Source organism: Toxorhynchites rutilus, chromosome 3, assembly GCF_029784135.1.
Source record: "Toxorhynchites rutilus septentrionalis strain SRP chromosome 3, ASM2978413v1, whole genome shotgun sequence".
NCBI classification, from domain to species: domain Eukaryota; kingdom Metazoa; phylum Arthropoda; class Insecta; order Diptera; family Culicidae; genus Toxorhynchites; species Toxorhynchites rutilus.
In genome coordinates, this window is record NC_073746.1 from 131,451,217 (window position 1) to 131,464,493 (window position 13,277).

Sequence of the window (13,277 nt, forward strand, 5' to 3'; positions counted from 1 at the left end):
CGATGTCAACGTTTAATGATGTTTCCTTCGTTGTGTCCCCGTTTTATATCCCTCCTATCCGATCGATAAACTTTTACTTAGTCGCGGCAATACATACACACACTCTTTACAGATACACGGGCCAAAGGTTGTGCAGTCCACTGATGATTCAACAAGAGCCAAAGGTTGCCGCTCATGACAACTCTACATGAACTGATGATTGCGCCGGTTAGTGACCATTCTATCCTGGATTCCTCGAGTCGAGAAAGACGCACCACGCTAGATATGAGGTACAGACTAGGGGGGCGTTGCTGATCAAGGGTCAGCTGCATCCCAATAGGAAGTATCCCGAGTCGGGCACACGTACAGAGCATTGGAGCAACATCCGAATTACGAAAACACTTGTAATACTAACCTCGAGCCAACCGCGAGTAATCGGTTACATATTACTAACATAGATAATAAGAAAAATTGTCAAAGTATTGAACTCCCGGCCCCGTGAGGCTAACGCCATATGAGCCTTGATAAAAATATATATTTTGGGAAAAAAAAACATTCAAATGATAGAGCAATATATTTATTCCTTATTTGAAGACGAACGTCATAGATACTGACAACAAAACCAATGTCATATCGCAAGGGTAAAAATTTCGTGTGTAAAGTATAGTAGACAAAATATATTTTAATGTTCCTGATTTTATAATTTTTCTATGTTTTCTTAATTTATGAAAAATCTATTCAATTCGAACGAGAAAAGTTTCATCCACATCTAGGTGTGGACGACGAACATGTTAATGAAACATTATTATTTTTGTACAGATACAGTTATTTAATAATGGATCGAATAAATAATTTCTATTGATTATTTTTATTATTTTTAATAAGATCAAATAATTGAATAGTTATTTGAACTTATTAAAAATAATAAAAATATTCAATAGAAATTATTTATTAAATTTACAAGTTATCACAATAACATATAAATTTTATTCTTTGTACAAATAATTTACCTGTTTTTGTCATTCCTAGTTGTATTTCAGATGAGACAGTGGGCCAAAGTGTTTTATTTAATGTATTTAACTTACATACGTTTCGTTGGATTAGTATCCTTCCGTTTATCTAATGTCATTTTTTCTCAGTCCTCATTTCAAGATGCATCATCTGTAAAAAACAATAGAAAAAAGACTCAATTAAAGAAAGCAAAAGTCAAAAGAAGCTGTTATTCAATTAACATTGAAATGATCTTGCTTTCGCATACCCATTCTTAACGTGAGTGCAGAATTGTTATTGTTATGGAAAGTTGATATTACGGAACTTACAAAATTATCCATTAATCTCTATAAATTTGGGCAATATGATTTATAATGTAGATCTCTTCGGCTCGGCGAGCGATCAAACAAACTAGCTCACTTTTAAAATATGTGGGTATGTGGGGATCATCATAAAAAAGTAATCTATGATAGAAGGAAACGAGAGAGTATATAACAATTCGATACTGTTTATTTTCAAACTATGTTCAATCTCAATTTATTTAGATTAGACGATGATGGCGTATGCCGACATCATTTCCTTGATAATGGTTCGACCTCGAGTATGCTCCACTTTGGCAGCGAAAAATATGTCATATTTATGTCGAAGATTTAGAGGTCGGGTTTGATATCGTCATGCTCCATAACCTCAATCAATCAAAATTAAGCCAAGGAACAACATCGGTCGCGAAGCAGCTGAAGAATAATGCCATTCAGAGTAATGAGGAAGTGCATGAAATGGCTGAGCAATAAGCGTTTGAAATTGGACAATTTTCACGATGTGCTCGATTTTCGATTTCCAATTTGTATCCCAATATGTTCCCGAAAGACGTAATTCTACGTCAAAAAATGGGTTTAGGTGGGTTGTTCGTCGGGTCTGTTATTTTTTATAAAAATAACACCTCCGATTGGGTCTAAAAACAAACTTTCTTAACTTATATCCATTTATCCATTTCTATAGGATAACCTGGAGGATATTCAGACATCTTTTAATACTAATTGCAATTGCAAATAGAATTTCCTATAACTTTCCACAACTCTGGGACGCTGAGTATTTGCATGTGCATGCTAGTGTAATACAGGTAAACTTCGATATAACGTACCCTCGTTATAACGTACCCTCGATATAACGTCACTCGATATAACGTACATTTTACCTCGATATAACGTACACATGATCGAAGTCCAAAAAAAAATTTTTTTTTAAATTTTTTTTTCTGAAAGAACAATAAATTATCTGTATTTTAATACTAAAGCTTGTGTTGTAACATAAATCAATCCCGAAATACTACTGTTTTGTGATTCCTAAATGAATCAAACTTCAATCAACTGAACAAAGGGAAACATCATGAGAAAAGTTGGCTTCGTCTTCTTATTGATTTTATTCATCAACCTTACTCAAACAGCAACACAATGAAGTAATATAAGCTACGTTTCAGAGTTCTTTATTATGCTTCGTACATTTCGATACAACGTACAATTTTGAAAGCAAAATGTACGTTATATCTAAGTTACCCTGTACAGGAAAACAGATAGGTGATTCCATACAACCATAATAAATAATAAACAATTGTCGGCGTCGTGACACATTTTCTTTGACACTACTAAAAATATGGTATATAAAGCAGGGGTCACTTTTGAACCATAATTTTCGAACATATCGAGGCAAAAACAGAAGTCTCTGTATTTCTCTTTTTTTATATTGGTGGAAAACATAGTAAAGGAGTTTCATTATGCAATTCAATGCTACAGTCGCTAAGAAAATAATATTTAAGGTCCTTTATGGCCTTCTCAATTTAGTGGGGTGGTTCAGGCTAAGCATATATTTAATTATTTTTGTGATATTCATTGTCGGTATTTCAATAACAGCGAAATAGCCATATGCATATTTATATTAACACATTGATTATCGTATTTAGGAAGAGCTAATATCAAATACAGATTTATTCTTTTTATTATCTGACTGACAGAAAGACACAGAAAACATTCAATTAAAACGAAAATAGTCTTCCTTTTTATAGCAACCGTATGGTTTCACCGTGAAACAGTATTATGTGTTAGTATAGCATTTATTTATTGCTAAAATTTGATATCTATTTCCACCTCTTTTCCGCGATTATTTTTGATTGCATGTTCCTCATGCTCCGACCGACACACACAGTTATCGGAGCACCCGGCCGACCTCATGACACACGGTATCTACTGCGCCGCGATCCGCGTCCTTGAGGAGTGCTCGTAATTTTTTTTTCTTCTGTTCCTCGATTCCAACCATCACGAGTAATATTTCATTTCACTTCTTTTCGTCGAATCCTTCGAGATTGTACTTATTTTTTCTCGTTGTCATTCTTTCTCTCGCCTTGGAGACGCTGATCGCGCTGGGTATGTCATACAGACCAAACATGTGACAGTATTCACGTTGCCTTAGCCTGGCATCGGCGCTTCAATACAGGAAGCTGCTAGAGATTCGGGGATTCTTAATTTCAAATTTGTGAAACTATCCAACATTGTGAATAATTTTAAATAAATATTTTTTTTTCAGTTTTTTTAATATTTTAATCTAAATTTGATACTGTACTCTGGATTATCTGAATGCTTACGTGTTCCTAACGATATTTGTTGTTATGAAGAGTAAAAGTACGTTTCTTCTCGATGCTCAGTTTGCAGGTGTTGTTTGGATGTCAGTCTATTGTTGATGGAATGTCAACACAATACAAGTGACAGCTGTTAAAATGGCACACAAAACAAAAATTGTTGTCAAGTTTCACACATCTATAAAACACCCATTATATGTAATTTTCAATTTGTCTTTGCTACGTTCTTCACTTTTTTCGACTAGTGAATATCACGGGTATCGGCTTGAGTTAATATGTCAAATGTTAACTATGGTGACATATTTAATTTTGTTATAAATAATGGTTATTAGATGAGAATTTAAAATTTTGGACAAACTCTTGTTTTTTTTAGAGAACACACTAATCGGTCATTATGGAGCATATTTTTCCCGACATAATCTCAGTTTCGGAACGCCGTGATATCACTCACTCGAGACGGGCGCATGAAGAAGAATGGGGCGGATATTTTGGAATCAGCACACCGCGGGAGTGGTGCCGCTGCTGGAAGGAAATCATTTCGAGGGCAATAATCGCATTTCGGGGTCATTGTAGTGGTAAGAGGCACCACAAAGCATGGCATTGGTGAGCATTTTGCGAACCGAAACGAACAGTGCGAAAGGCATCGACAGAGTGGTGGACTCGTTCCGTGGCGAGAAGTTTCAAAATAAAAATTTAAAAAATTCAGCGAGAGAAGGATTGAAGTTCTTTGGCATCGGGCAAGAAATAATCCACCACTACATGGGAAGTTGGACTCGACACTGTCTCACAAGCTCGAAAGGGATACTTTGAAGCGAGCTGAATCGAACTCATTCTGGACATACGTGTGGGGGGAGATAGAAAACTGGTTTAAATGGAATCGAGAAAGAAGACGGAAATGAGATTTCCGTCCGTTCGTCCGTCCGATATTGGTGGAGTTGCCGGGTGCAAACGGATCACGGCAAGTCAAGACGAGAAGCAACAGTGGGCTGGTAATCTTTTCGCTTTCTCTTCTTCGCGGTGTCCCTGAGTTGCGCCTGATGTTTTTTGAGTAGCATTATTGCACCTATAAACTTGACTTAAGTTGTTATCCTGATATATGGTTGACCTGTTACAGTTTCTTCAACGCGGTTCTAACGAGGGTAATGATCATCGATACGAGCGTTAGGTAGCATAAAGGAGTTTTAGGGTTGTCTGTGTTCGTTTATCCAAGCGGCACGTCGTGATTGCACTGAACGAAATTAAATGTTTTTCAGTGATGAAAATACACATCAGCAATTCCAAATGAAATCGTCCTAAAAATGCAGATTTTAAAAACTTGTATTTTTGATTCCAATTAAAGTGTGTATTCCGTTTGGGTTGGAGGAAATATGAGTTTTTCACAGCAATTGGGAATTTTTTGACTCAAGCGTAACTTTCGAAAAGGGCGTATCGATTTTAGTAAGAGAAATCTTTGATAATTTATATCTCAAAAACTATGAGTCGTACCGAAATAGTGTTTTAGAAAGAGTTATAGAGTATTGATGGTTGAATATAAAAAATGTACACTGAGAAAAAAAAATCAATTTGCAATATTGCAATATATACTTTTCAATTTTTTTTTTAATCTGCATTTTTAGGACGATACGATACGTATTACCTCAGTCGAATCGCAACTCTAGACATTATTCGTAGAACGTAAACCAAGCGCCAAACAAGCGTTCGCCATAGCATGCATGCAGACCCATACATCGGTAGCTTTAAGCTACTAGGAATATAAACACTTCTAATCATTTGCGCTATTCTCAATAGAAACGCTTCTGTGAATATTACTGGCCTCGAAAAAAGTTGCATTACTTTTCCATGCTCAAGATAAGCACAGCTGTCATTCTTAGTGGAGAAAGTTTTGCTACTGGCAAGCGAAACCAAATCACATACAAATTTTCTAGAATGACATTTTTTTTCTTGGTCACTAAATAAAGAAATAAACCTTTTCTGTTAATCTCAACAACCTCGAAAAAAGTAGCATTGCTTCATTATGATCAAGATTAGCGCAAATGCAATTCTAGTTGAAAGTTGTTTTGCGGCACGCGAACCCAAATAACTTATAACATTCCAGCACGACATTCAAGATGCTTGATATTCCCCAAATAATTTTTTGGTGCACAACCTTAACGCCTGTTTAACCATACCGTCAGTTCAATTCAACGAATGCAATGGCATTGACCACCAACGAAGCCTTTATGATGACGGAAAACGAAAAATGTTAACTGCTTGGAAAAAGACTGAATATTTGTCTCAGCAGAGATTCATTACTAATACCCTAACGCAAATATTTCCCTCTCGCACTATTTTTACGTACGGGTTATGAAACACGCACGTACGCATATCCATATTTTGATGGCTTGAAGCAACTTCGTCGTCCAAAAACGAAGCCATGACATAAAGATGCCAGAGTTTCCAAATATTATAAAATTTCGTTTTTTTTAATTTCTGTTTTTATGAATCGTTACATTTGATTGGTGCGAATTTGATGATTTTGCAAATTTTCAATTAGGCAATCTCAAAAATATGTTTTAAAAAGATAAAATAATTCTTTTAATACCCATATCTATAATATAATAATGATATCCATAACAACTCGTCCAAGATTGTCTGGAGAGTTTTTTATTCGTGCAAAACAACGGCGCTCAACTTCATTGCTATTTAGGAACAACTTGAAAATTGTGACTCTTTCGCAACACATGACCGCAGTACCGAATGCTTCGTATACAGCCGATACACAAGAACAGCTTGTTGGATTGATGGACTTGTACGTATTATCAAAACGGCGAGAAGAATGTTCAGCCCTGAAATTGATGGACAGTGAAGCAGCATCGACATCATATCGAATATCAGCTTCATCTAATTTTAGTGATAATGTGGATGACATGAATATTGGATTCGACTATGAGTACTCCGTCGATGAAGTGAAAACTTTCCTCGACAGAACAGAACAAAATTCGTTGTTCTTTATAGCTCTTTACATCATCAAAATAAGTCAGCGGGAAAAAACATGTCAGCAGTGTAACAATTGGTAGTCAGCAAAACACAACCTGGATTGTATCAACCATCTCTTTTTTCATATTTACGAGCTAGAGTTAACAACTCTCCCATCTGCATAGTGAATGATGAGACTTTCCATTTCGCATTCGGGACCTAACGAAGCTAAATTGACAAATGAGTGTTTTGCCATTCACTTTATTCCATTGTGAAAAAACACTACATAAACTTGCATATTCTTGCAATTCCTTCACATTTCCCTTAAACTAAATATCGTAATATTCATTATATGCACTATTCCGAAATTCAATACAAATCCAACGTTATTTATATTTATTGGCAACACTGAAAAAATCGAGTTTGTTTACAAAGTTTATCGAAATCAGCCAATCAGAAATCAGAACGACTGACAGAAATTTGGTCCGTATAAGACCTGCTATTGTCTGATCTTATCTTAGCTAAATATACACACACTTATCTCCGTTTTGCGCTCTTTCTAACAGAAGCCCTTTCTGTTAATATTGCCGGTCTAGATTAGTTTAGCTACCATCCTTGGTGGAGACAGTTATTTTACAGAATTCCAGAACATTTATTTTCTTGGTGAGCCGACGATAGCCTAGCTTGATAATTCTACATAAAATTGTGTAGCTTAGAACCTTAATGAAATTGCAATGCCATAGACATCAGCGAACGAATAACTTGGTCTTGGAAAAAAAAATAATAAATTGCACTTTTTTCTACGAGGATTACATAAGTCATTTTTCTTAGTACTTAGCTGAGATTTCTATGCCAAAGGATACGCCTAGAATGCATTCTGAGTGGCAAGATCTAGAATACGCATGATCACAGTGCAAGTCGGGGAAAATTTCTTTGACGAAAAAATTTTCTGACCCGATCAGGAATCGAACCCGAACCCCTGGCATGTTAGGTGTGACGCCAACCACTCGGCTACGGGAGCAGCAAATTATATTTCAAACCTCCTTGTGATACTGCACATTTTTGAGCGGTTGTTTCTGTTGTAGTTTTTTTCTGGAATTATTTATTCCGGTCACGGAATTTTATTATATCAAATTTACTATTTGAGTGAAGGTAATGAAGATGGTGGAGTTTCGAGCGACTTAGCATGCCCTGCCATGACTATTTCTCAAATTTTGACGTCGGTATTTGTGTTTATATTTGATTACGATGTGAAAATGCAATTTTCAGTAAGTGTTTTATTTATTAAAAAAATGCATTTCAGTGGAGTTCCCGCTGATTATGAGTATAATGTGACAGCATGCAGTGGATATTTGTAAAGTCACATAGAAAATACCGGTTTAAAGTGATATTTTTGTGCGCCATTCTTACTACCCACGTTCTTAGAAACAAAGGATCTTTCATCATTTTAACGAAACGATGTTTTAAGGTTTTCAGTGGCGGTGTGTATGATGCGAGAGAATAGTCTTCAATTAATTAAAATTTCACTGAAAATGTTACTGCTTTCGAGGACTAAGCATACGACTGCTCTATAGTTGTTTTTACCACATAAATAATAGAAATCGGTCAAAAAAAAAATGTCATCTGTTAGAAAACAAACAGTTGCAAGATTCCATGAGAGTTTTGGCTCAAATCATCATGAAACCGTGAGTATTTTGAACATTGTTTTGTTTTTACCATATATATTTCATATTGGATGCAAATAATTACGACACCATAAGTTTGCTCGCCAATACAAATATAATTCGTCTACTGCTTCACCTCTATATGTATCTCATTGGTTTCGTAGTTCTACGCCAACAATGCGGTCGTGACTTGAACACTAACCTCCATCATTTTTTGTTCTTTGGCTAATTTGAAAAAAAAACTTCTCTTCTTCGATGCCCAAATGTTTCGAAAATACGTTTCCACGTTTCGTTTTTTATTTATTTAAATAGTATCTTCAGCAATTTATTTTTTATGCGAAAATAGTGCCCTGGTGTACACGATTAATTTATTAGCACGTTTTTCCACGATTCCATTTTCAAGTAATATTAAAGAATTCCATGCTATAGCGGCATGTATAGAGATGTATTCATGTCAAATTTGCAATAAATCTGTTCAGTAGAACTTGAGATATCACGTATGCCAGCTTGAAGTATTTTCGAGAAAATTTCAAATATGAGTTATTTCAAGCGAAAATGAAATATTACAACGTTAGATTGAAAGTTTATTGGCTACTTTGAGTACAGAGGAGTAAAATAGTGATTGTGGTAGATTATAGTTGAAGATTCACCAGGAATTATTTAAAATGATATTGCAGCGAAATTTTTAAAAGATATAAGTTGGTTGCCAGAGAACGAATTGTAGAGCGTTTAGAGAGCTTTAATTTGTTTGGTAGAGACATTCCAGTTAATTATGTATTTTGTGGATAAAATTAAGAACAACATATTAGAAACCATTAACTTTTAAATTCTTCACTTCTAAAATGTTATGAAAATGTACTAATTTGGAGTTTTTACAGCTGTATCCATATTAATTTCTCCAATCTTTTAAATGAAATCAACAGAATTACGCGACGGCGCCAGTGATTGTATGGTTAGCGTAACAGCCTCACAATCCGATCGGCCTGGGTTCAATCCCAGCTGGCGTCGTTGGGATTTTCTGAGGCGAAAAATCTCTGGTTACGTCTTCCTTCGGAGCGGAAGTAAAAGAAGTTGGCCCGGCTCATGAGTTGTTGAGTCTGATAGGTAGGAACAGGTGGAGTCGCCTCCCTGATGTCGGTGATTGGCACTAAAGTGGCGGAAATAGGCCGACGAAAAATAAGCGAAGATAAAAAAAAAAAAACAGAATTACGCTACCTAGGGAATTTTTGAATCAGAACAAGTTTAGAGCAAACAGAGCCCGAAACAAAGAAAAAGTTCTGTCATTGTTGAAAGTCGAACATTTGTGTAGAAGGATTTTTTTCAACAAATATGATCTTCTATAACTTTCTGAAAGAATTTGGATTTTTTTATGTGAGAAATGTATTTTATGACTTTAAGGGGATGAATCAAAAAAATAAATCTTTGAAAAAAAGATAAATCTCTATACATATAAAAATCTCGTGTAACACGATGTTCGTGGTGCTATGATATCGCTAGAGTACCGATTACCGTATATCCAATACCGATTAGGGTATATTTTGTAATACCCTATGCAGAAAATTGGTTTTGATTTTTTTTTCTTAAATATGCCTTCATAGGTACATATGACCAAATTTTTCACCCCATCCCCTATTTTAAATCGCCATTTAAGTATTTTTTTTATAAAAAAAAAATATATTTTTTTTAAATAGAACCAATTTATTTACATTGCTAACTCCTTCCCGTACGATTTGATTTTCGAAAGAGCGATCCAAATGCAAACACTACGATGGATCACGCAACAAGTAATTTCACTTCTCTGCTGAGCGTCTTGTGATATGCAAGCGCACCACGAGAGAGACTCGATGTTGATCGTGAAAAAGTTAAATGACAGACGGCTCTACATTCGCTTTATAGCCCTTTCATCCACACATGTGCAAGTAATCTTAATTCGCCTGAAGCCAGACGCATCACTCGCGAGCTGGAAGCCTTTTTGAATGAGTACAGTGGATTACTGAAATTCTTCAAACCACACATGCACACACACCGTTAATACGACTATCTCCATCTTTACGCAACATGCCTTGAATGTATTCTGAGTGATAAGCTCTAAAATATGTGTGACTACAGTGCAAATCAGAAGAGGTTTCTTTGACGAAAAATCTCCTATCTGTTCTGACGGGACAAGTCGGATATTGCATAAATATTAAACATCTAAATCCCCGCCATAGGCACATTGATTGAGAACAACTTTGTCCATTTTGAATTCATATTTATGATCATTTTAAGCAAAGGTAGAGAGCAAATGACTGCGATTCCTACGACGCCATCATTCACCTGCGGGACGCAACCATGAGCAACGTCGACACAGCCTTTGTTATTGGCAAGCCAAAACGCAATGCATTGTGATGACATTACAACGCGTGTGTTCAAATGGAAAATCCGGTATTCGGTTGAATGACAGAAAGAAGAATTACCTCATACACCTTTTTATCTTTCAGTTTGGTCAGTCGACAAAATACGCCTTGAGCAAATCGATAGTGTAATTTCCTCAGAAGTTCCAGATTCGTCTACTGATCAATTACACACCCGTATTCTGAAATCCAATCGAGTCAAGATTACCTGAACGGATCGCAATTTTGCATTCTGTGATCCGCTTGACTCAAGTTCAATTGAGTAAGTGAAAATTGGCGTTACACATTCTCTGCAAGTGGAGGAAAATCTTAAACGAAAATCGTGTCTGATAATAATTTCATATTATGAATAAAGTTTTGGCGGAAACACAAGAAAGGGAAATTCATAGGATAGAAAATTATATTAATGATGAGTTCTGCAGTTCGACGAAAAGCAATACTTACAATTGCAAGTCCGTGAATTATGTGAGTAATATGGCTGTTGACACACAAAACATACCTATCTGAATATTCGATTGAATCACAACAACGAAATAGTGCGCTGTCAAATAGGCCGGTACATTAGTTCCATAGAAGTTGTCTGACGTATCGTTAGTTTCCCGATAAAATATTTTTGTTTGACTCGATTATACACAGTGAAAAGAAAACGGAGACTGTATATGATCATGTCCGCCCTGTACTATCAGCCATTACATGTCAAATGATATAGTGGCTCTCAGGTTTTTGTTACAATTGGTAGTTTTGTTCCAATTCTGGGCACCTTCATTTCCACTTTAGGGTGGGACGAAAAATAACGTTTTGATGCACAAACGTACAAATTTTTGAACAATAAAGTATGTAAAAGTGACATATTTTTGCTTTGTAACCACTGTACATCGCAATGGTGTCATTCAAAGCTATTAGTGTCAGCAAAGTCATGCATTTTAATGTCATCTAAACGTTCGTAGAATATGTTGAGTTGATATAATGTAATCTAGGTAGAACTCAAGTTGAAAAACATATTTTAAGATACTGACGTTTGACGCTTTTCGAAAATTAATAACTTTTTAACTACTGGATCGATTCTAATGATCGACATATCATATTAAAGTCAATTAGCTAGTCTAATAAAGGGTGTGCCACATCAAATTGCATCACGGAAAAAACGCTGTAGAAAGTCGCCCAGTAGACCGATCCTTTTGAAAATTTTAGACAGTAAAATAAAAACTATTAAACAACTTTTGGCATTTTCTTTTTATTCATACTTCGAGCCCAAGCCCGTATGCTCGCACCTTCCTCTTTACCCCGTCCATAAGGTTCTGTACAACGTCAGGTTGTAGTTTTTTTTGAACAGAAATCCATTTTCTCTTGAAGTCCGCCTCCGATTTGACAACTTTTGGGTTCTTCCGGAGGGTCTGCTTCATAATCGCCCAATATTTCTCTATTGGGCGAAGCTCCGGCGCGTTGGGACGGTTCATTTCCTTTGGCACGAAGGTGACCCCGTTGGCTTCGTATCACTCCAACACGTCCTTTGAATAGTGGCACGAAGCGAGATCCGGCCAGAAGATGGTCGGGCCCTCGTGCTGCTTCAATAGTGGTAGTAAGCGCATCTGTAGGCACTCCTTAAGGTAAACCTGCCCGTTTACCGTGCCGGTCATCACGAAGGGGGCGCTCCGCTTTCCGCAAGAGCAGATCGCTTGCCACACCATGTACTTTTTGGCAAACTTGGATAGTTTCTGCTTGCGAATCTCCTCCGGAACGCTGAATTTGTCCTCTGCGGAGAAGAACAACAGGCCCGGCAGCTGACGAAAGTCCGCTTTGACGTAGGTTTCGTCGTCCCATTACCAGGCAATGCAGCTTCGTCAGCATTTCGGTGTACAGCTTCCGGGCTCGCGTCTTCCCCACCATGTTTTGCCTTTCGTCGCGGTTAGGAGCCTTCTGAACCTTGTATGTACGCAGACCCTCCCGCTGCTTGGTCCGCTGGACGAATGAACTTGACAAATTCAGCTTATTGGCGACATCCCGGACCGAACTTCTCGGATCACGTCAAAACTGCTTAACTACGCGCTTGTGATCTTTTTCACTGACGGAGCATCCATTTTTCCCGTTCTTCACCTTCCGGTCGATGGTTAGGTTCTCGAAGTATCGTTTTAGTACTCTGCTGACCGTGGATTGGACGATTGCCAGCATCTTACCGATATCCCGATGTGACAACTTCGGATTCTCGAAATGAGAGCGCAGGATTAATTCACGACGCTCTTTTTCGTTCGACGACATTTTTCCAAATTTACGAAAAATTGACAGTGAAGCATGGCCAACGTGATCTATACACTCATATCTGATTATAAGCGAAAGCTGAAGATATAATTCCTAAAAATTTCGAAATCGAAAATCGATCAAATCACTTACACCCCTTTCATTCTAAGCCCCTCAAGTATGATCAAAGAAGACTAGCCAGTAGTTCAAAAGTTATAATTTTTTTTAATAGCAAGTTTTGGAAAAACTGATTTGGTTTGTTTTCTCAGATATATTATGTAAAAAACCTCAGCTTTCAAGAAAAAATATAGTAAGGTATAGCGCCTTTTGTACCGAAACCATGTAAACTATAAAAAACAGATAAAATCAACAATCACGAAAATGAAATCCAAATTTTCTGCAAATGTAATAGTTTTTCGAAAAAGACTAACT

The 13,277-nt window shown here is 36.6% G+C and overlaps 1 long non-coding RNA gene across 1 annotated transcript in view; it reads right to left on the reverse strand.

Annotated features, from left to right (window-relative positions):
• Positions 1–995: 995 nt before the first annotated feature.
• Positions 996–13,277, reverse strand: part of LOC129778319 (uncharacterized) — a 113,382-nt gene continuing 101,100 nt past the window's right edge. The window contains exon 3 of the long non-coding RNA XR_008743419.1: positions 996–1,140. This is a non-coding gene — a long non-coding RNA (uncharacterized LOC129778319). The remainder of the gene's footprint in view (positions 1,141–13,277) is intronic.